General features: G+C 33.3%; 1 protein-coding gene across 2 annotated transcripts in view; it reads right to left on the bottom strand.

Annotated features, from left to right (window-relative positions):
* LOC149418279 (neurotrimin-like) overlaps window positions 1–23,764 on the bottom strand; it is a 183,798-nt gene that overhangs the window by 158,986 nt on the left and 1,048 nt on the right. The window lies entirely within an intron of this gene.

The following is a 23,764-nucleotide window of genomic DNA, read 5'->3' as shown; positions in this document are numbered from 1 at the left end:
AAGATTATTTTGGTTCATTTATTATGCCTATCATAAAGTACTTAGATGAAAAAAACAAATTAATAACATGATATTGAAACGTTTTTGTAATATACACAAGAGGGTCGTGCAAACCCACACAATTACAAAAAAAAACTAAAATGAAAACGATGTTTTTTGATCTTTATAAATAGAACATATCCATAGAATAAATAAAAACACAAGAAATGCAATTTTAAATTTGGGAAGCGGGTTTGGGTATCGCCACCCCGGGAACCATTTCATGGATAACTAACACCTCTGCCGTAGGTCACCCCAATTAGTTCCGTACGTTTGGTGATTTAGCAGGGGTGCCCAGTTCAGTGGGTGAGGTGTGTTGTTTTGTGGAGACCTTTGACCTCTCCAACTGGTCTCTCGACCCATAGTGGGAGGAATATGTTCTTATGTCCGTCACTCCTGAACACGCTGATCCCTAGATTCATCCACCCCTCTTACCCTTTTCCTAAATCTATATGAATAAATTTTTTGTGTGTGTTATCTATTCGACGAACATATTACGTTAGAGAAAAAAAAATCATCGGTCAGAAAAAAATAGTAAGAAAAATGTGATTACCGAGTATACACTCTATTTAAATAAGAGTTTTCTTTTGTATCGATAAATCAATATAATAAATTAAAGGAAGAGTATTCCAGTGTGTATTTGTTTGGCTAGTTTTTAAACAAATCTACAGATGTAATCTGAGATTTATGAAATTTTGGAAACTTTATCTTTAAAATAGGAGAAAGGTCCATTATCTGCATGATTGAGATTTAGAAAAACCACTACCAGAATTTTGCAAACCTAAAGTTCAAAAATAAAATAAAAATAATAGAATTACTTTACAAATATAAAGCCTGGAGAATCTCTTTATAAAGCCTGGACAATATCTTTACAAAACCTGGACAATCCCTTTATAAAGCCTGGACAATTTCTCTATAAATCCTGGACAATCTCTTCATAAAGCCTGGAAAATCTCTTTATAAAGCCCGGGCAAAGCCGCGCGCGCCGGTGTCTTCAAAGAATATCATTAAAAAATATGTAATTATACGACATCAGATTTCACCGTTCAAGACGTCATAGCCCCACCAACTCCGGACAACCGCGAGCAGTTGATACTGCAACTGTGTAATCACATAAAAATGTATATAATTCTTCGATTACCATTTAGGTGATCTTGTATTCGTCGCTATTCGAGATCGCGATACAAGCGAGAAAAAGTGGAGTTGTATATTTTTTATTTGTATCCAGTATACTTGAATTTTGGCAAATCGATTAAGAATCTCTGAGTTAGTCACCCTCTCTGAGATATTTGGAAGATGCGCCGCAAATAGAACCACACTTCAAAAGGTTCTATTTCTGGGGTTTTCCGTGTCAATGCTTGGTGTAATTAATAATAATCGTCATTTTCTCGGCTTGAAAATATTAATTTAGGCATAAGGAAGTAATATCAATTTTCGTGGAAAGCATTCTAGAAATTTTAGCGAATTTTAATGGCCAGGCGGAAGGGTTTTGGGTATCGATTATTACTAAGGTATCCCTTGCCCAGCAAAATTAAATATCTTTCCTTACAAATTGGTAACAATTTTGTTAATGCCAATCTTTGTGCAATCTGAGGAAACTGTCTGAAATATTGTATATAAATAAACGGCAATGTTCGTATGTGTGTGCCCAATTTATTCAAAACTACTGAACGAATTTCGCAAAAAATGTCAGAGTTTGTAATTATTAGTGCCAGGGGTATTTAAAAGGTGGTTTGGGTGGTAAAGATAGATTTATCGCATTATCTCGGTACTGTAGCGAGAAAGGTAGTCGAATTGAAGTCGATATAGTGTAGTTTTTTTTTTTTAATTCTAACAATGTGAATTTCATGTTACTACATGATGTGGAATGAATGGTGGAATGAATTGCGGCGGCCCGAGGAAAACGTCAGGCATTGACGTTCGAACAAATAAGGTATGTGATTAACGCAGAAAGGAGTGTACATAGATTATATGACATGGAAGTGATTCGTTGAAGAAATCGGGGACGCCCGAGTAGTACGGTCAGTAGAACATGGTACGATCCTTTGCTCAAACCAATCACATGTGTTAAATTGTGGCAAATGCGACGAAAGATTTTTCTTTCAGAAAGGAATACAAATGATATTTTATCAGTGCTTCAATTCAATATATTATTTTTATTCCTTTCTTGAAAGATTGGAGTATTCATACGGTCAAAACGATTTATTTAAATCCATATTATTCCGTATTTACAGTATGTACAGCCGCAAACTAACACTTATTAAATTATTTTGTAAAGCGAAAAAATATGTTATTTCTAAAATATTTAAATTATCACCATCTACGAATGCGAAGATGAAAACTTGTATTTCTTTTACCCGAATGTTGGTAAAGTAGTAAGATCGATTTTCTTTTAATATTTTTCTTTTTCTACGTTTTATAAATTTTCTAACTGTAAATTCGACTGTTGCGAACTTCTGCAACTCATAAAATTACGAATACCTGCAATAACAACACGAAAAAATACACTGTAAGAAAGGTTTTAGGTGGTACGCCTGCTTTTTGAATGTGTAAGAGTGAGATGACAGATCGACGTATAAAAGATGATGGATGCATCTGCTCGCTCTCTTTTCCCAACCGACAGCTAAGAAGATAGTAGTAGACAATCCGTTCTAAAGTGTTGCGTTATAAACATTCTATCCGCACACGCGTATAATTATTGAGATCCTCACAGTACCACCAAGTCTGTATATAACATACACTATTCCACTGTAACACACATAAGCGCAATTACATTGCGAACTCCCCAATACAACGGTTTCACACTATGGGAAACCAATACATAGGTGATGTCGATATATTTAATATTAACTTTTCGAATTTTGTGGATTACGTAAAAGACTTATTTTAACACTATTCCTAAATGGAAGTTATATTTTTGTAAACCAGTCAAATCGCTGTATTTTTTAATTTATGTTCTTGTTATTTTGTTTCTTGCATATTTTATTTTTTAATGTAATTTTATTTTTATTATTTCTTTCTTATGTTTCAAAACTGTCATTAAAATTGTACCACCTTCATGTAAAAGCCCTCTGGGCGTTAAATATATAAATAAATATTGTCCAAATGGTCACAACGTTTTATTATTAAATTGCGGAAAGCTGTTAAAGTAACTGTCTTGTAAAATAAATCCCGAATTATTGCACCGCGAAGTGAGATCGCTTATAGGCGTCGTTAAATCGTCGAGCTTTCACGTCATCAATACCATTTTTTTACTGCCGGACATAAATTTCAATGTCTCAAATAAAGGTATTGGCCATGTTATGTGAAAAACATACGGCTCCATGGAGATCTCCAGAAATAACATTTTTTCCTTTAATATCTACACCCGTGGTCGAAAAAACCAAAAAATAAATTGATTTTAATATTTCAATCTTCGAATGTATAATATACTGCCGCCCCGTAAACCATTTATTGGATTACCAACACCTCTGCATATGTCGTCCCAAGTGGTTAGTTATGATTAGTGACTTAGCAGGGGTACCCGGGTTCTTGAGGTGAGGTTTGTCCATGTCTTGGCGGGGGATGCGTACCTTGTATTGCAATGGGACACAAATTTTTTTTCCCACATCATACCTTTTTCCTTCCTAAAACTTAACGCATTTTCTTTACTAAAAAGAGCCTCCATACCTTCAAAGATGATAACGGAATTATTTTCCTCAGGGCTGCCCGGGTGAAGCTAATAAAAGTAAGCTATTTATTTATTTTATTTATTTAAGGTACGCACCCCCGCCAGGACCCGGACAAACCTCACCCTATGAACCCGGGCACCCCTGATATTTATCTAATAGATACATAATCTTAAATTAAACAATATTTTACTACCAGCTGCAGAATACGTGGTTACCAACAACTTAATTAGATACATTGGCGTTTTTATATTATTCCTTACGCATAAGTAATGTCAGAGCCGCCTCTGTTAGGACATCTAATGTCCTTTATAGAACCCAGGACGTGATCCAAGCTTTATTTTATTATTAAATTTAATTTAATGTTTTTTTTTGCGTAAGTCGTAATAATGTCATTCAAGCCAGGAGTGCCAAGAGATTTGAAATGCCTGAGGCGTATGTGTGGTAAAACCATGTATGATCGTGTGAGAAATGAGGAGATCCGCAAAGAATGCTAGTCTGATGTAAGCGTAATGAGTAAGATTAGGAAAGATACGCTTAGGTGGTTGGGGCATGTAGAGCAATTGAGCGAAGAAAGGAGTGTATGACGCAAATGTGAATGGTAGCAGAAGTCGCAGACGCCCGAATAAGACATGGAACGATCAAGTGAATAAAATACTTGAGTTGGGCCGTGTTAACTCTTGACAGGGCATAATGCCAAACAAAACGTCTGTAACGAAGTGGGTCTTCCGACGACCCCATGCATTTTTCTATCTTATGGGATTTTAAACCATAGAAATCCCAATTATTCAGTCAATTATTAATTGTAACTTATGTATTTGCGCAGGAATACGTAAAATACTAAAATGATATGTTATGTATCTAAGCTAATATAAGGAGGATAGTAATTTTGGGTAACTACCTACTCCCACACAGCTGCGGGATAGTTAAGAGTCAGAATAATAGAAGAGTATGTATGAGACGATGTATGAATGCGAATGAGGCAATTACTGTGTGCCAAGACCAAGTTGGGAAATGACCCGATGGTTAGTTAAGTTAGATTCTAATTGACTCTAATTTTTAATTTGTAAACATTAGTAAGTGGAGTCCAATGAAGGCTTACTTCTACAATCAACTAGCTTACAATATGGCAAAAGGTTAGAAACGGTTAGATTATCGTAACCAGACGTGTCCATATATTGCAGGGTTAATTTCCGTCGATGTGCAGCTTAGGTTCCTCCCCTACTGGACTGGAGTTGCAACAATGGCCTCAAATAGTTTTGATAAAACATCCACATTATGAAAAAACATTTCTGTGCTCGAAAGAAAGAAGGGGATAACTTTGTGAGCAATTTACCCCTTATTTAAGGAAAATACAACAGCGAGACAGGGTTTAGTGAACTCATCTCGTTAAAGAGAAATTCCTTATTGTTTATGTGCTGGAGAGTAAAATGCCCGAAGCCAGTGGAACTATGGCGTCTAAAATTGTAAGATTTAACTAAGCGGAGTAGCGAGTACCGAGGATAGAATACGGTTAAGTAGTACCTGGCTATTCATATCTAGTCATAAAACAGAGTTAAAATAATTTAAACCAATGATTTGATTCTGAATTGTGGTATCTCACAGGAGCGAAAATTATAAATTGGTTCGATAATGAACAAATATTTGCCAACTTTTGGTTTCGAACCTGCCACCTCTAGGCCAGAAGCTTACCCCTGTATAGGATATCAAATAAGGTAATAGCCTTTCTGGGTAGATGTATTTTCTATAATTCCATTTTAAGGACGAGTTGTCGCACAGAACTGGAACAATTAATCCAATTTCAAAGTTAGTATTCAACATCTCTGGAAGTCCTATTCAAGTTCCGTTACTATCAAAGTGATGTAAAACAACCGGCCCACGGTGAAATAATAACAGAACTTGAATTACAACGTTCACCAACTTGAATTTTACTTTGAAATTTGATAAATCTTTTAAAATCTGTTAAACAACCCGTACTAACTGTGCATCTAAAGTATCTTCCTTTTGTATATGCATCCCAGATGGAGATATCGGTTGTGTTTTTGCTGAGCGATCGCTTTGAGAGTGAGAAGTGTCAATAAATTGTCTAATAGCCGATTAAATTCCGAGGTATTTAAGCTAATTGCATTATTTATTAGGTGAATCAATAATATCATTTTATAGCTCTTTTTAATAAATTCCCATGGGCTTGAAGAAAAGAATTCCCAGAAAAATACATAAAAACATAAACTTGTTTTATATCTTACTTAGTTTAACAAATCCATATTCTTCTAAATAAACATGATTATATAAACAAACATGGTTTTAAAAATACACATATAATTACTATTAATATAGGTACATCCATTTTGTTAAAAACATATCACCAAAAACTCTCGAACGGTGAGGTCTGGATTAATGATATTTTTAGCGGAACTTCAAATTTAAAGGCACCTCAACTATTTCAGCTTAAAACTTTATTAAATAACCATGATTTTTTATTATGATCAACGGATATTTTAACCAATTATGTGATGATCTATAGAGATTTGAAACATTTAAATGATGATTATAGAGATTTTAAATATTTAAATGATGATCTGTAGATATTTGAAACATGTTTTAACTATCTTCAAAAAAGATTTTATATTACCTATTACTTTTTCTTTTTTATTTTATCATATTATAACACTCCAGCACAGACCCATTCTGGAGGAGGCCCACCACTTCCCCGCCCTGTTTTAGGTACTGATGGTACCCCTTCAGGGCTCTCGCAAGGACGCTAATTTTTTGATAAAACGTGTCTACATTTAAAATTTCAAAACAAGATCTTGTTATTGGCAGTATGCAAGTGCAGCGTATTAATAATTTTAGTAAGTTCTTTTCTATTTGCTTAGTATAACAAACACATATTTACAAAATGTCGACAATAGGTAGAGGAATATTAAAATAATAAACAGCCACCTGCAAAAAGAACAAAAAAGAAAAATGGTGAAGTATGTTCCTCTTTCTGTGGTGAAGGAGGTGTTGATAACCACTAACAGGCAGACCTTGGGAGAGAAAACTGGGCGTTGGATTGTCTTCACGAGAATCAGGTTCCGCGCCCCTAAGCCAGGAAACCGGTTGTGCCTGGACGAGAAGTGTGAGTTGGGGTTGGGAATATCCCGAAGACCATGAGGAGAAAGCGTCGGAATACCTGGGGCAGGGCGGAAGGTCGCCAATCCACGTTCAGTCCAGCACGGACCCGTTAAAAATCAAATATTATATTTCAAAATCATTGTAGGATTTTTGAAGCTGAAAGTTTTTATAAAATACTTTCCTTAGGACCCCCGTCATGGCTTATACGATATTGCTTCCTATACTTCCCTGGCTCAATATTGACATATCCTTCCCTCTTTCATCAGGAGTTGTACAGAGAATAATAATGAAAATTATATTAAAAAAATATGTTCCGACTACCCAACAGCTCGCTTATTGGATAAATTTCAATGACCTTCATTTAAAGCTATACTTTCATTAAAAATCAATAACACTTATTGGTATTTCTTTTTTACTTTAATGATTACGATTACCTGATTTTCAGACGAATACCAATTTTTATGTGAAAACCGTACTTCACTTAAATATAAATACTTAATTTACACAATATTATTATACTTCAAAGAACTTCTTTCAATCGACTACCGAAGAAAAATTAGAAGAAATTAAACTCTTTGAAAAATCTTGTCAATAAAATTTTTTTCACTTGAATTAATCTAAGACATAATATTTTATTCTCATTTATGTTTTACAAGCGACCATTTCTTCTCCAAATATAAACAATATTATATTTTATTACTACGGTCGTACAGACGTCATAGATGGAAAAGTCAGAAGATACTAGAACTAGAACGATAACGTGACACTAGAACGATAACGTGACACTAGAACGATAACGTGACACTAGAAATAACTCGCTGGAACTAGAGTATACTACTTACATTTATATTACATACATATATATTTTATTTCTGATTTATCCCTGTAATGTACTGACTATAGCACACAATACATGTACCTATGATATTATTAATTACTAATAAATAACTACAAAACAGTACTGTACACTCCTCTTCCAACCACTTGCTAACGTTTTCGTGCAAGATTAGTATTAAAATATCATAATAAAATAAAACCTTAAATAGATAATTAATAATAAATACCTCATAAATTATATTTATTAATTGAAAAAACACACTTTGTAAGACACCACTTTTAATTTGAATTAATAATGATAGCCAACCTGGTTTCGCTTATTTCAAGATTCATCAGGGTTTATTATAGTAACTTATTTAATATAAATTAAATGTAATATATATATTTATTTAAGATACTTACTTAGTTAATATAATAAGCCCTGATAAAGCTTGAGATAAGCGAAAATCGGTTGGCTGTCATTATTAATTCAAATTAAATGTAGTGTCTTACAAAGTGTGTTTTTTCAATTAATATATAATGTCACACTCCAAAGTGTTTGCTTTCTTCGAAAATACAAATTATATTTCATATCTACTTTTACCGTATTTCTTTAACATATATTTTTTAAACTGCGAAAAAAAATTTTTTTTTCTTACAATTTGTGACGTTCACCTTTAGATGAACACATTTAGCAAATTAGTAAGTCACCTAGAAACAGCGAGGACACTCGAAAATTCACGAAATCTGACTTTACTTGTCTAGAACACTAAGTCTAATGGTCTTGTAATTTGCACGATTCAGAACATAGCATATGACCTTCGCTTTGACCCTTTCAACCTTTCTCCGATAGTGACAGATGACTGACATTGCCGATGTCACGTTGTGTATAGCTGTCCAGCACAGTTTGACTGATACCAAAGAACTTACACAGAATGTGAATTTATGATACCGCGTTGATCATACAACTTATTATTTATAATGCATACATCATGCAATATTTCCCACTATTGTAGTGAATTAATTTTAGAGTGTAAGATACTTTTAGTATCGCCCTGTTGAAAGACCATCATTCAGAATCAAAACCTTTCTTGAGAAGCTTTAGCCGTGTTTGGTGATCAGATCTAAATAACCATGTACTTGTCAACCTTCCCCCTTCACATCTTTCCCTCCGCACTACCTTTAGCCATACAACATTATCCGATTGGAGTTGGATTAATCCCACTGAATCCAAATGATTGGGAGCAGTCGGGACCTTTGTGCGGTATTCATCATAAAAAAACGATAGCGGTACATAAGCGACAAATCGGTGAATTCATTTAATTTTTTTTATTTTAAAACTATATATGACTCAAGACTTTCGGCTAACACTCGATAAAAAATGAGTTTTGTTAATAAATAAGAATCTCTTCAAATTATTGGTAATCCGGTTAAAAACGAGATTATAGTCCTTAACGAATGAATTAACAAGTTTCCTGTTATTTTTTTAATAAGCTGCTAATATATTCGCAGTTTGCTAAAAGTTTATCAGGATACACGTTAATTCATCCGTTAAAGGCCTTCAATCCTGTTATTAACCGGATTACCAATAATTTGAAGAGATTCTTATTAAATTAGCAATCCTCATTTTTCTCCCTGCGCTATCTTCACTTATTTACAGAAACCTGGATCTTTTCATCAAATATTCAGATCTTTTGCACTCATTTTACATCTGAACATACATTCGAACGTCACTTCAAGTAGTCTAAGGACGGGTTGTTTCGGAGAATCTGAACAATTCATCAAATTTCAACGTTCATTTTCAAGTTCTGTGAAAGATTTTTTCAAATTCTGTTTTTATTTCAGTTTTGTCAAGCAACTAGCCTACAATGATATAAAAACAGAACTTGAATAAGTCTTTCACAGAACCCGGAAATGAACGTTGAAATTTGATGAATTGTTCAAATTCTCCGAAACAACCCGTCCTTAGAGTAGTTACTTTACGATATTTTCAACTTGCGCATCTATTTTTACTGGCAGACACTTTTATACAAACTGCCATAAGATTTTTACTGGCTTTGACACTTTCATCCAAACAACCATACGACTTTTGTAGCTTGCATAATATAAGAAATGATAGAGTTTTATATATAATAATACTCAATCAGTTATGTTATTCGGTTTTGACAATCATTGAATGATGAGCACTATATTTTTACTTTTCTCTTACTTAATAAATTAAAATTAAAATTTCCTATGAAAGCAGAAGATTTGTAAATAGGTACTAAAATACCCACCTCCGTAATAATTATAAATCATAAATATTTTACGTAAAATTGTATATTTTTATTTCAATTAAGTAATTGAACAATTTGTCGAAAGACCATCTCAATGACAATTCTTTTTCACACTTTCTTCAGGCCGGTGAAAAAGAATTGTCATTTTATAATATTGATAATTCCGATTTGACAGCCCACAGTTTATGCCACAATCCTGCAAACTCTGGCAAGATAAAAAGGTAGTGTCTAACACGTCCACCATTTTGAACTGGAACCAATTATTTCATTTATCATTTTCGTTTTTTCATTCCTTTATTAACATTCAATACCTACAATGAAATGTGGATGCAACTGTACGTTTTCTCAAAGAAAATAAAACACGAAAGCATAGTTAGTTTACTCATCGAGATATTGATGATATCTAAAACTGAGCAATATTTCTATGAAATTTTTTATTTTTTTTATTTTTTATTATTTATACCCGCTAAACTGCCAAAGCAGTTTGTCAGCAGGTCAGTTTAACATAATATATTACTTAAGCATACAGATAGCCAGAAATCACAATATTTAAAATAGATACAGAAGAGTTTAAATAAGAACTTATATAATGACAAAACAGAGCTAAATATAAAAAAAGAAACAATAGAATAACTTTTAACTGACTACAATACAAAATAATAAAATACAAAGACAGTCAGTTGTAACACAGGCAAATCACTCATATTCATATATATATTTGCATAAGATTATAAACAATATCAGTATAAAAAAGCTTGATCTATTAACCATTTTTTAATTTTATTTTTTAATTCGGGGGTGCAATTTGATTGAATTTTTATGTCTATTGGAATCTTATTAAATATGGTAGGCACAAGATAAGAGAAAGTCCGTTGTCCGTATTTATTTATAATTTTCGGAATAGACATACCTTCATTTCTATTGAATCTTGTGTCATATGCATGATCTACTTTTTCTTTGTATATTGAATCTGACGTTATGTTTTGACATATAATTTTAAACCATAATATTCCTCGAACAGATAATACGTTAACTGACTCATATAAGAATTTTATATCTCTTCTTTGTGCATAAATACGTTTGTTTACCAAAAGCTTAGTCATGGAGTTTTGAATCGATTGGATGTAACCTATATTTGTCTTGCAGGAGTTTCCCCAGGACGTTATTCCGTATCTGATTGTAGATTCCGCTAGTGACAAATAGATTATTTTTAACGTACTTATAGGCATAAAATATTTAATTTTGTAAATTCTCCCCGCAATAGCTCGTAGGCGTTTGCATATGTTGCTAACGTGTGTATCCCATTTCATATGCGCATCTACAGTTATCCCCAAATATACATACGTTTGTACCAGTTCAATGTCTGTCTACTGATCTACTGATAAACATTAATAATGACATCTCAATATTCGGGATATACAGATCACCGTCAACAAGAGACATATCTCCCTTTCTTAATTCCCTGGATGATGAGCTAACCCTACTACGAGATGTTCGGAACGTGTACTTAATTGGGGACATTAATATTAATCTACTAAATACAGGACAGAAACACCCGCAGTGTGATGACTACCAACTACTTTTGCTGCATCATGGACTGATCAGTGCAGTTAATGTACCAACAAGATTAGGATATAACGAAAACGCTCAAACTGTATCTGCCTCCTGTATTGACCACATCATGGTAAAAACAAATAAACCATACTGTACCGCCGTTCACCAATCCAATATTACTGACCACTTTACACTACTACTCACCATTCAACTTCAAAATACACAAACATATATTAAAAACACACTTGTTAAAAAAAGAATTAATGTTAACAAATTAAAGGATTTACTAAAATCGGAAGATTGGGGAGAATTACTTAAAATTAAAGATTTTCAAGATTGCTGGCACTCATTTACAAACATTGTTCAAACAAATATTCATAAATGTTCAGAATCATTCACAACACAGACTTCACACAAACGTAAAATAAAAAAACCTTGGATTACTCAAGGACTTCTAAAAAGTATAAGAATTAGAGACAAATTACACTTGAAAACTAAAAAAAACCCACTTGATCTTTCATTACTAAATCTTTATAAACATTATAGAAATATGTGTTCCAAACTTCTGAAATATGCCAGAGGTAACTATTATAAAAGTCAGATTCAAGACTGTAATAACGACCCTAAACTTGTCTGGAAAATTATTAGGGAGATGACATATACTAACAACAATACAAACAGTGATATTTCCGAACTGGATACACCAAATCAAAAATTAAATATGAAAGAACATCCAAGGGAAATAGTCCAATTTGTAAATGAATATTTCTCCAATGTCGGTTCTAATTTAGCTAAAAAAATCATTAAACCTCTTCGTACTGCTAATGAGAATAACAACGCACTTACTAATAATATCACCTTTAAATTAAATACAGTTACGGCAGATGACATTAAAATCATTATAGATTCATTGAAACCAACACTCACTTCCGGATCAGATGGCATTTCAATGAGAATAATTAAATCAACTAGAGATGAACTAATCCAACCACTTCTCCACCTTGTGAACAGATGTATCAAGGATGGTATCTTTCCTGCATCGCTTAAATTGGGTTCTGTTATACCAATCTTTAAAGCCGGAAATAAAGCGGATATAAGTAACTATAGACCGATAACAATATTGAATAATCTTTCAAAAATAGTAGAGAAAGTTATTAAGAAACAGCTCACTCAATATCTTGAAAAAAACCGCATACTATCTGAAAATCAATACGGCTTTAGAAAAAATATGGGAACTTCCGATGCCATCGCCTCTATTGTAAAAAGTATAAAACATAGTCTCGATAATGGTAATAAGTGTATCGGAATATTTTTAGATCTATGTAAAGCTTTCGATACAATTGATCATACATATCTTCTAGAAAAACTCAAAAAGATTGGAATCGTAGGTCGTGAACTGAATCTCATTCAAAGCTATATGTCAGAAAGGTCACAACTAGTCAGGATTAAAAATGAATCAAGTCAACCAATACCAATTCAATACGGAGTTCCACAAGGCAGTGTCTTAGGGCCGATTTTATTCCTGATATATATAAATGATCTATGTAATCTAAACTGTCACGGCTCAGTAATTAGTTTCGCAGACGACACAGTTCTTCTCTTCCATGGAAAGTCGTGGGAGACAGTATTCGTAAAAGCTGAAGAAGGGATGAATCAGGTAAAACAATGGCTTGATACAAATTCACTAACATTAAATGATACAAAAACTAAATATATTAAATTCAAAATTTACAACAAACAGACAGATAAAGTCAATTCAAACCTAAACATAAAAATTCATAAAAATTGTTTAACCGCGAACCATGAAATTCCTTGCAACTGCCCAAAATTGATTGAAATTCAAACAATAAAATACCTTGGGATAATTATTGATCAAAACTTAAATTGGAACTCCCAAATAGAAAATGTGAGCAACAAATTAAAAAAACTTACCTATTTCTTCAAAACAATAAGAAACATTTTAGATAAAGAACAATTAATTCAAATCTACTACGCATTAGCCCAATCTCAACTACAATATGGTCTTATCGGATGGGGAAGCTCATGCGATTCCACTATAAAACCAGTCCTCGTAACACAAAAGGCAATTCTAAAAATTATACTTAGGATCCCCATCAGAACTCCTACCGACTATGTTTTTAAAACCCTGAATGTAATGACACCAAAACAATTATACGCAAAAGATATACTAATTTACGCATTCAAAAACCAGGACAACTTTACACAGACAAACTCAGACAGACTCACAAGATCCACATTACAACACATGTTACACCAACCTACAACTAAAACAACTTTTGGACAAAGAAATATGCAGTATTATTCTATAAAATTATTTAATGTCCTCCCTTTTGAAATAAAAAACATTAAAAAAATAACTGACTTCAAAAGAAACATTAAGAAATGGATTATGGATAAGGGAAGGAAGAATATAGATATAATTTTGCAACCCAACAAAGACTAAAGCTTGTATTATGTTTTATTTTTTCTCTAAATATTGTTTTTTAATTTTCTATGTAGTATTTTAGCATATGTACTTATAATATTTCAAACATATAACCATGTACAATGTGACCTTAGAACGGGGTACCCCAGTAAGGACACATTATCTTTTATAAAAAATTGTTAAATAAAAAAAAAAAAAAAAAAATAAAAAAAAAAAAAAAAAAATGGTTCCACATTTACAGGACTGTGAAGAATTGTGTATACACTCAGATGTATGCGACTTTATTATAGGCGTGATGGTGTATTTGGCATGTGGAGATCGTATATGCATCAATTTAGTCTTTTTGGAATTTATTGTTTGTATTAGATGCTGATGCCATACTCTCGTAAATGCATCACTGTAGAGGCCTGAATTTTTCGGCGGATTTCGCATTATTTTTGAAGAAATCCGTGTTATTTTTTGTGCGATTTTTAGGAAAAGTGTTATTTTTTAGCAAAAGCAGCGCAGCGGTATTTTGCAACAAACGTACAAATTCTTGGTATTTTTCCATAGACAGATCATTAGTGCGGTTTTGTTGATAAATGGCATTAAAGTCAAATCTCGGTTGAAGGGACATTTCCTGGCAGCCATATTAACTAACAACTTTTGAACTTATTTGTGTGGAAAGTGGTGCATAATGAACTATTATTATTTTATTTTTGTGTTCTTAACGCAGTTATAACGGCTTAGGATTTTCGGGGTTTTCGATGAGGTAAAGAATGGGATACGTCATTAAAAAATTCAAGTTGGTTACGGCATTTTAAATTTTTTTTCCGCTCACCCCGCGGCTTAAAATTGTTCTCGAATTGCTCCTCCGTCTAGGGCTTCATGATTAAAAAAAGACAAATAAATATTTAGAAGCTTATTGCACAGACTACGCCAATCAAATAATACAATCATCACTGCCATGGTCGACCATCACTGATGGCCCTCTGTAGATGGGAAATGTTCAAATATCGTCTACGAACGGCTGCAGTTTTTGTGCCTATCTATGTATTGTTATTTTGTCTAATTAACTGTTATTTTGTCTAATTTATTGTTATGCTGACGAATTTATTGTTATGTTGACGATTTTTTTGTTATTTTGTATAATTTACTGTTATTTTGTCTAATTTGTTTTTCTTATTATTTGTCTGATTTCTTTTTTATTATTTCAAAATATGGAATGTATTGCATTGCTCTACCCCTGCATACATTCTTGAATAAACTTTTGTGACTTGAAATTTTAAATAAATGAAAAGAATTTTTTTATCAATAAATAATAATAATAATAACATGGCATTTATATAGCGCAGTTTAGTGTCATTTCACTTCAAGTGGGCTTAACTATAACAAACTTAAAAAACAGTAATTTAAAAATTACGTGACTTATAACCAAGTATTTTCGTTTAATTTATTAAAACTATTATTACTATAACTTACATGTTGTTCTTATTTTGAAAAATCCGAAAATTCGCGTCACCGCAAACACAGAATTGTCAGGTCTCTTGTAGTCAGGTTTCATAAATACATCAGAATGTCTTCTAATGAAACACAAAAATCCTTGGATAACTCTACACCTAAGTTTATGAAACTTTGCAATAAAGAGCGAACAGCGTGAAACACGTTCCTATGAAAGAAACTCTGCTTTTGAACTACTCGAATAATCATTATTGACAGAATTCAGAGCTTCTTCGCTTTTATTGACGTATCAAACCACTTAAGCTTTGAGAGCAAAACGACTTCTTGAAATCACAACTTAAAACTGGCACTTGAAATGTTAATGGAAAAGACATCTCAATGAGAAGTGAATTTTCTGAAAAAAAATAACAAAGTGTTCCTAGTGCGGTTATCAAATTAGTGGTAAAAGAAGTCGGGGACGCTTGTGGCGAATGTGGCACCATCACGTGAATCAATTAGTGGTAAAAGAAGTCGGGGACGCTTGTGGCGAATGTGGCACCATCACGTGAATCAATTAGTGGTAAAAGAAGTCGGGGACGCTTGTGGCGAATGTGGCACCATCACGTGAATCAATTAGTGGTAAAATAAGTCGGGGACGCTTGTGGCGAATGTGGCACCATCACGTGAATCAATTAGTGGTAAAAGAAGTCGGGGACGCTTGTGGCGAATGTGGCACCATCACGTGAATCAATTAGTGGTAAAAGAAGTCGGGGACGCTTGTGGCGAATGTGGCACCATCACGTGAATCAATTAGTGGTAAAAGAAGTCGGGGACGCTTGTGGCGAATGTGGCACCATCACGTGAATCAATTAGTGGTAAAATAAGTCGGGGACGCTTGTGGCGAATGTGGCACCATCACGTGAATCAATTAGTGGTAAAAGAAGTCGGGGACGCTTGTGGCGAATGTGGCACCATCACGTGAATCAATTAGTGGTAAAAGAAGTCGGGGACGCTTGTGGCGAATGTGGCACCATCACGTGAATCAATTAGTGGTAAAAGAAGTCGGGGACGCTTGTGGCGAATGTGGCACCATCACGTGAATCAATTAGTGGTAAAAGAAGTCGGGGACGCTTGTGGCGAATGTGGCACCATCACGTGAATCAATTAGTGGTAAAAGAAGTCGGGGACGCTTGTGGCGAATGTGGCACCATCACGTGAATCAATTAGTGGTAAAAGAAGTCGGGGACGCTTGTGGCGAATGTGGCACCATCACGTGAATCAATTAGTGGTAAAAGAAGTCGGGGACGCTTGTGGCGAATGTGGCACCATCACGTGAATCAATTAGTGGTAAAAGAAGTCGGGGACGCTTGTGGCGAATGTGGCACCATCACGTGAATCAATTAGTGGTAAAAGAAGTCGGGGACGCTTGTGGCGAATGTGGCACCATCACGTGAATCAATTAGTGGTAAAAGAAGTCGGGGACGCTTGTGGCGAATGTGGCACCATCACGTGAATCAATTAGTGGTAAAAGAAGTCGGGGACGCTTGTGGCGATTGTGGCACCATCACGTGAATCAATTAGTGGTAAAAGAAGTCGGGGACGCTTGTGGCGAATGTGACATCATCACGTGAATCAATTATTAGGTCAGATTAACATAACGTATCAGCCAATAGGTATGAATCACGAAGTGTGCGCCGTGATAGAGTTGTGTGACTTTATCGTTGTCTCCCTTAGCGCCATACTTATTATTAAATATTTATTTTAATTTTATTTTATTTATTTTATTTGTGTACAAAAAATGTTACAACATTAAAGATATTTTATGTAACTAATTGTAAAAGTACCATTTTCACAGTGAGAATGTAGCGCCAAAAACCTTACAAACTCGTTGAATTTTCCGAAGAAAATGTCGAAATTTTTATCTAATATATTTAAATAGCGTATCGCTCTTCCTACAGGCGAATTCGGGTACAGATTCGTACGACTCAATCGGCAATATAATATGCTATGGTGACGTGCCCGAGAGTGAGACTCTGGGACAAATAAATTGATTTGCGCCAGAGTCTCACCGTTAGATGAACTAAACGGTATTACACAAAGCTTAATTTTCAAATATTGAAGTTAACCTCATAATAATTCAAACGTACACCTCTATCAAACCATTTTATATTCATTATTTTTTATGGAATAATAAAAAAAATTGAGATAGCCTTGATGCTAACATTTATTTATGGATTAATATTTTTTTTTGTTATTACCAATTTTAATTCAGTGTTTTGACAAAAAAACAAAAAGCGAGCCATTTTAAAAAACTTTTTATGTTTGCATTCAAAACTTACATATTTATTTCTAGTAATATTATTTGAAAGTGTATTTAATCTAATTTTTTAATTTTTGGATATGTTCAGAAGTATCCTATTTGTTTGGATTTGATTGAGAAGCGAAAATACACACAAGTTCTCCGACTTTCTTACAGCTTCTTTAAAAAATATAACAGTCAATATGTCAGAGGCCTGAAGGGTTAGTGGTTATTGAGATAACATATAAAGTTAATATATGTTTAGTTAAAACTTGTTTATTTAATAAAATAAAACATAATAAGTAAATAAGTTCGATCGATATACATTTTTTTAAATTATGCGGCGACCTGCGGCGAATCAGCAGCGGTGTGTAGCTGTTAACAACGTATGAAGGACGTTACTTTCTTATTGGTTATATTTTAAACTGTTAAAATTAAGCATAAACATTAAACTGTTAATATTAAACCGTTGATATTAAACTATTAACATTAAACTGTTAACATCAAAGTGTTAATATTAAACTGTTCACATTAAACGGTTAAAATTACACCGTTAACATTAAACTTTGTAAACTTCGTAAACTGATTACAAATGATTTTCTTCGGCAATCAATAATATGTACCTGTATCTTATGAAGAAACAGCTTTATTGGATATCAATTTTATGTTGAATAAACATATAAAACATATTCAGGAAATTAAAATTTTATGATATGAAAAGAATTTCCAGAAAATTCTTCGGGTTCCGTAAAATGTAGTATATTCAGGAAAGGTGACACAATCTTCCGTCGGATATTGAAAATAGCTTATTTTGGGTTTTAACCCTACTTCAAAGGAAACGCAAAACTTGTCTACTCTAGACTAAGCTATCTCAAACATTCACAACTATTAGCTAGGTACTTAAAGAACTTACTTTGGCGTACTGGAAATGCCCGTAGATACTGTAATGATACACAACTGCTGACCCTGTACAAATAACGAGTGCACTCCACTGTTGAATTTGGCAGCCTTCTCTAGTTTGGAGCCCCAAAATACCTGAAAAATCCTCGACTCCCTTCTATTAACAAACGGATTGCAATCCTTAGAGTTAAAGCGGTCCCTGTTTTACCGGTTTTACAATAGAAGATGCTGAGAGGAAGTAGCGTCATTGATCCCTTCGGCACCGGTGCATAGTCGGGAAACACGCCAAACGCGTGCCCAACATATATTATGTACATAGTTAAAATTTCTCACACGAGAACGGATCGCTTCTACAACTCGTTTTTGAGTTCAACAGCTCTATGTTACCTCCCTCCTTCAACATCGATTTCTTCAAGACCCATGTTTATTCCTTCCACTCCTCAAAAGATTCTCCACCCAACATCCTCAAAGATGACATAGGCCCAGAGAAGAATTATTTTTCTAAGGGCCTCTTGTATGGAATAACTGTAAAAAAATAAATAAAATATCGATGACTTAAGACTCCCGAATCATAGATCAAAAAATATACATATTTATCAAAGTGTTTCAATAACTCGGATAGAGGAACTTAAGTATTATATTTTGTGGAGGGAGGAAGATTGGGAAGAACCTATTTACTCAGATTTAGAGCCACCCGATACAAAAAATAAATAATTTCAAACATTACTATATTTCATTACTTAATGGTGGTCCTTCTCGGAAGTTACACTTTATTCGCTTCTAGAACGAAGTGTCAATAGATTTAAATCAATTGATAAATGATTTATGATTTATCCGAATTAAAACACACGATCTATAAATTTTGCTGACGTCGACTTAAAAAACTATCGGTATTATTTTAGACACTCGGATTTGAATATGATGTAGGTTTGCATGCCATTCTTCTACAAAGTATATTGAAATTATAATTTTATGCAGGCCAAATCCTTTTAATTTCGGAGTAAAGTGTATTCAAATTTTATGCGATAAACTTCAAACGAAACCACACAGACATAAATTGGAAGCAATGGAAATGTTCCAGTTTCGCATGAAACAAACCAACTCAATTAAAATATTGAAATGTAGTTGGAGTCCATAATGTTAGTACTTTTTATCGGAGGCACGGAAAGATAAGAATTCGAAATAATGAGACATTCTTTAAATCCAAATTAGGGGGTGGGTTTTTACAGGATTAAGTTGGCAGGAATATTCATTCCCGTAACAGAAAAAATAACGGTAAACGTAAAAAAGAAGAGTATGGTTATCAAGAACATCGGAATTAGATTTTTTAAGGTCTCAAGTAATTTTCTTTACTTTTAAGAAATATAATAAAGCTCAAGGTGAGCTGTTTCGCTAGAAGTAATGATTTTTTAAAAAGATTTTTTTTTGCAAAGTACCTATCGCATACTTTGGTACAATCTTATGCAAAGCAGGGAATCTATCCGTACGTAAATCTGAAGTGGCAGATATTTTTTAAATAAATTTGTAAAATTTAACCTTATTTTTACATTGAGTTATGGAATAAAATAATCTGCAATAAGTTTTTTAATATAAAATAAAATGAGATGTTAATTTGGTAAAAACGAGCTATCTTTATTTTCTTCTTTGTTTCTTCTTGGAAATAATGATTAATGGTTAGTTTTGGTTCAAATATTGTTACAATATACTGTCAAATTATCCATCAACTCATCTAATAGATATTTTTTCATTCTTTTTGAAATATTTTATTTTTGCATGTAGCATTACTATATGTTTGCTTATCACAAATATAAATTGTTAACCTCGATACAGGATTAGTCTTAGTGAGGTTGATTTTTATGAGAAAAACATGATTTATGTTTAATAGAATAGATAATACAAATAATTAAAAAAACATGATTTATGTATAATAGAATAGATAATACAAGAAATTAAAAAAACATGATTTATGTATAATAGAATAGATAATACAAATAATTAAAAAAACATGATTTATGTATAATAGAATAGATAATACAAATAATTAAAAAAAACATGATTTATGTATAATAGAATAGATAGTACAAATAATTTAAAAAAAAACATGATTTATGTATAATAGAATAGATAATATAAATAATTAAAAAAAATCTTAGTACCGTACTCAAGTATTAATAAGAAAAAATATTTCGATAAGAAGTTACAAGTTTTTTTTATTTATTAAAACTAAAAAAATCAACAACGGTAGTATAAACCTTCTTAAGCGTAAAATTGGTGTTAAATATAATCTACGTGTTCACAGATAACGTTAACTTAATCATTTCATTAAAATACGCTTTTTGCAAGTTATGCTTGATAATATTGAGATGATTTTTTATTACACCCGTACATACATAAATGAATGTAAATAAATAGTTTTGTCCGTATAAAAGTTCACATATCCAATTTTTTACTCTTGCAATCTTTTGAGGAAATTTCACCTCAATCTTATTTGTCGCACATTCTTCAAATGTACAAAAAGAACCAAAAAATATACGAAAATAGAATAGTTATATTTCGCGTAAAGCCGTATTGTACCTATCCATGACTTAATTTGATATCTGAAGTGAACCCGGCGATGTTCGGGAATTCTAGTGTACCGATAAACTGGTGCATTTATAAGGTGGACATAGTATTATTGTACAGTATTAAAAAAGGGTGTTATGCCGTGTTGCGCTAACTCCTTCTTTAGCCAACGTCTTCGAAAACGTTGGCTAAAGAAGGAGTTAGCGCAACACGCCATGACACCCCAAAAACAAATTAAAAAAATACTTTTGGCCGTGAAAATCTTAAATCATATTTGAGTATCAAAAAGGTTTACGGGCCTCCTCGACGACTTACTTCCACTTTCTTTGTTCATCATGTTCGCTACATTTTACCACACTTATGTATTTGATAAATTTCATCATGTCTTATTCGGCCGTCCCCGACATTTTATAGCATTCACTTCATGTAGTATTATAAAATCCACATTGCTGTTGAAAAATTAAATTATATAGAATTTAATTCGACTCCGTATCTCATTCCTGTACAGAGATAATGCGTTAAGTCTTCCTTGGTCGTCCTCGACTTTTTATACAGTTCAAATCACTCTCTAAACACTATTGGCACTAATATGATATGGCCGTGTTTGGTGACCAGATAATAATAGCCAGGTTCCTCCTCAGCTTGCTCTTTCCCATATACTTCCCCTATTGCACGCTTAAGTCTCGCAACATAGGTATCACGATTAGGGAAGCCATAGTTCAACAAAAAATTGTCCAAAGAACCAAATTTAACGGTGCCGGTACCTACCCCGATGTATGGCAGAGAGGCTTGAAACTGACAAAAGAAGGATGAAAGTAAACTGAATTCTGTAGAAATTAGATCCCAGAGGCGCATGTGTGGTAAAACTAAGTATATATAATCACGTAAGAAATGTGAAAATTCTCAAATCTTATGGGTGTTGTATTAGGTTATTGTTATTAGGTAGGATTAGCAAGGCTGATGTAAACATAATGATAAAGATTAAGAAAGGGATGCTTAAGGTGTTTTGGGCGTGAAGAGCGAGTGAACGAAGAGAGGAACCAGAAGACAAAAGAAAGACGCCCGAGGAAGATATGGAACGATCTAGTTAAACAAATACTTGAGTCGGGCCATTTGAAGAGTCAGAATAACAGAAGAATGTACGGACAAATCATGAATGTGATTGAAGGAGTGTGTGGCAGTCCGTTCTGTCTGCCTACCCTTGATTAGTTTAGTCCTGCTGGCTCCAGTTAGTAGTGAGTAATTAGAACTTTTAACGGTGTTCAAAATAAAACAAATAAAAAGGAGAAACGTGTTCAGACGAGGTTGCGGTAGTTTTGCTGCGTTAAAAGTTTGAATTTTAGAGAAATGTTCAAATTTTCGTCCGAGTTACTTGCTTCATTAAGTCTCCTGAATCTACCACCTACCTGTATCAGTTTTCTGTAATCCAGTTGTAAAGTTACTCGTATCGCCCTAGTCTCTAGTCCCACAACTAGTGGTTTACCCTTACCACCGTGAAGATAAGCCGTTCGATACATTTAGTTCCCAAATAGATCTAAAACTCAACCTTCTCCGTCGTTCGGCAGTTGAGATCCAACTAAGATATGGTCCGTTTTGTGGGAAAATATAAAGAAAGCAAAATATATTAATGTGAAAGGCTGAATTATAATTTTCAGAGTAGGGTTATTCATATGAAGTATAAATGGAGAGTCTAGACAATAAAATAAAATGAGAGAAAAAAATAAAGACAATGAGCTGGAACTTAATGGATTTCTTGAGATCCTTTCACGATATTAAATTGAAGGCATATGTTAGAAAGGAAAATTTAAAAAACTAGATTTAAAAAAAAAACACAGCACAAGAGTCACAACTACCGGAAGCCAGGGGACTATGGCCTCCCTAATTGGGTTACGTTGTGTGGCTGAAGGGAGGGGGGAGGGGATGAAGATATGAATTAGGATTGTTGAGAAACACCCGATTGGTGTGATCGAGCCACCAATAGGTGAAGCCATTTCAAGCACGGTTTTGAGATATGATTTGAATAGTAATAGCAAGCTGATAAATTTATCAAAAATAGATTACATTAGCGTTCTTGACGTAATATTTTTTAAGAACTGATCTTAAAACATTTCCAATGTACACTTCTGTTCTACGATGGCGGTTGAATAACAAGATAAATGATTTTTTATTTATTGTTTTCAAGGTTAATTTGTAAACTCCATTATTTTTTTTAATTTCTTTTATATAGGTACTCAATAATGTTCTTATTCAATTTATAAAAACATTTTATTTAAATATAATAATAATATTATTGAGTATATAAAAGATAGATAAAGAATAAAAATATTTTTCTATGAACACTATCTAAAAGATTTTTAATGAAATCGGCATTTATTACACACCATTTTCAAGCGCTCTTTCACTTTAAAACGGTTTAATTTTCACCTTTCATATTTAATTCTCAATTCTTTCTTCGTGAGAAGTTAATTCCTCAATATACAATTTGACGGCCTCCGTGGTTTCGCCTACAAAGCTGGAGGTCGTGGGTTCAAATACCGTGAATTATTTAATTTAATCAAACAATTTACTCATTAAAAATAATATTTGTGGCACGTTCCGGAATGGAAGATACTCTCAGTATCGCCCCGGTGTAAGACTTCCATTCAGAATGGAAACGTTGCTTGAAATG

The sequence above is a fragment of the Hesperophylax consimilis genome, chromosome 13 (genome assembly GCF_061612785.1).
Source record: "Hesperophylax consimilis isolate HC1 chromosome 13, BYU_Hcon_1.0, whole genome shotgun sequence".
In the NCBI taxonomy this organism is placed as follows: domain Eukaryota; kingdom Metazoa; phylum Arthropoda; class Insecta; order Trichoptera; family Limnephilidae; genus Hesperophylax; species Hesperophylax consimilis.
The sequence above is the reverse complement of the archived record's forward strand: the minus strand, read 5'-3'. Positions and strand labels throughout refer to the sequence as shown.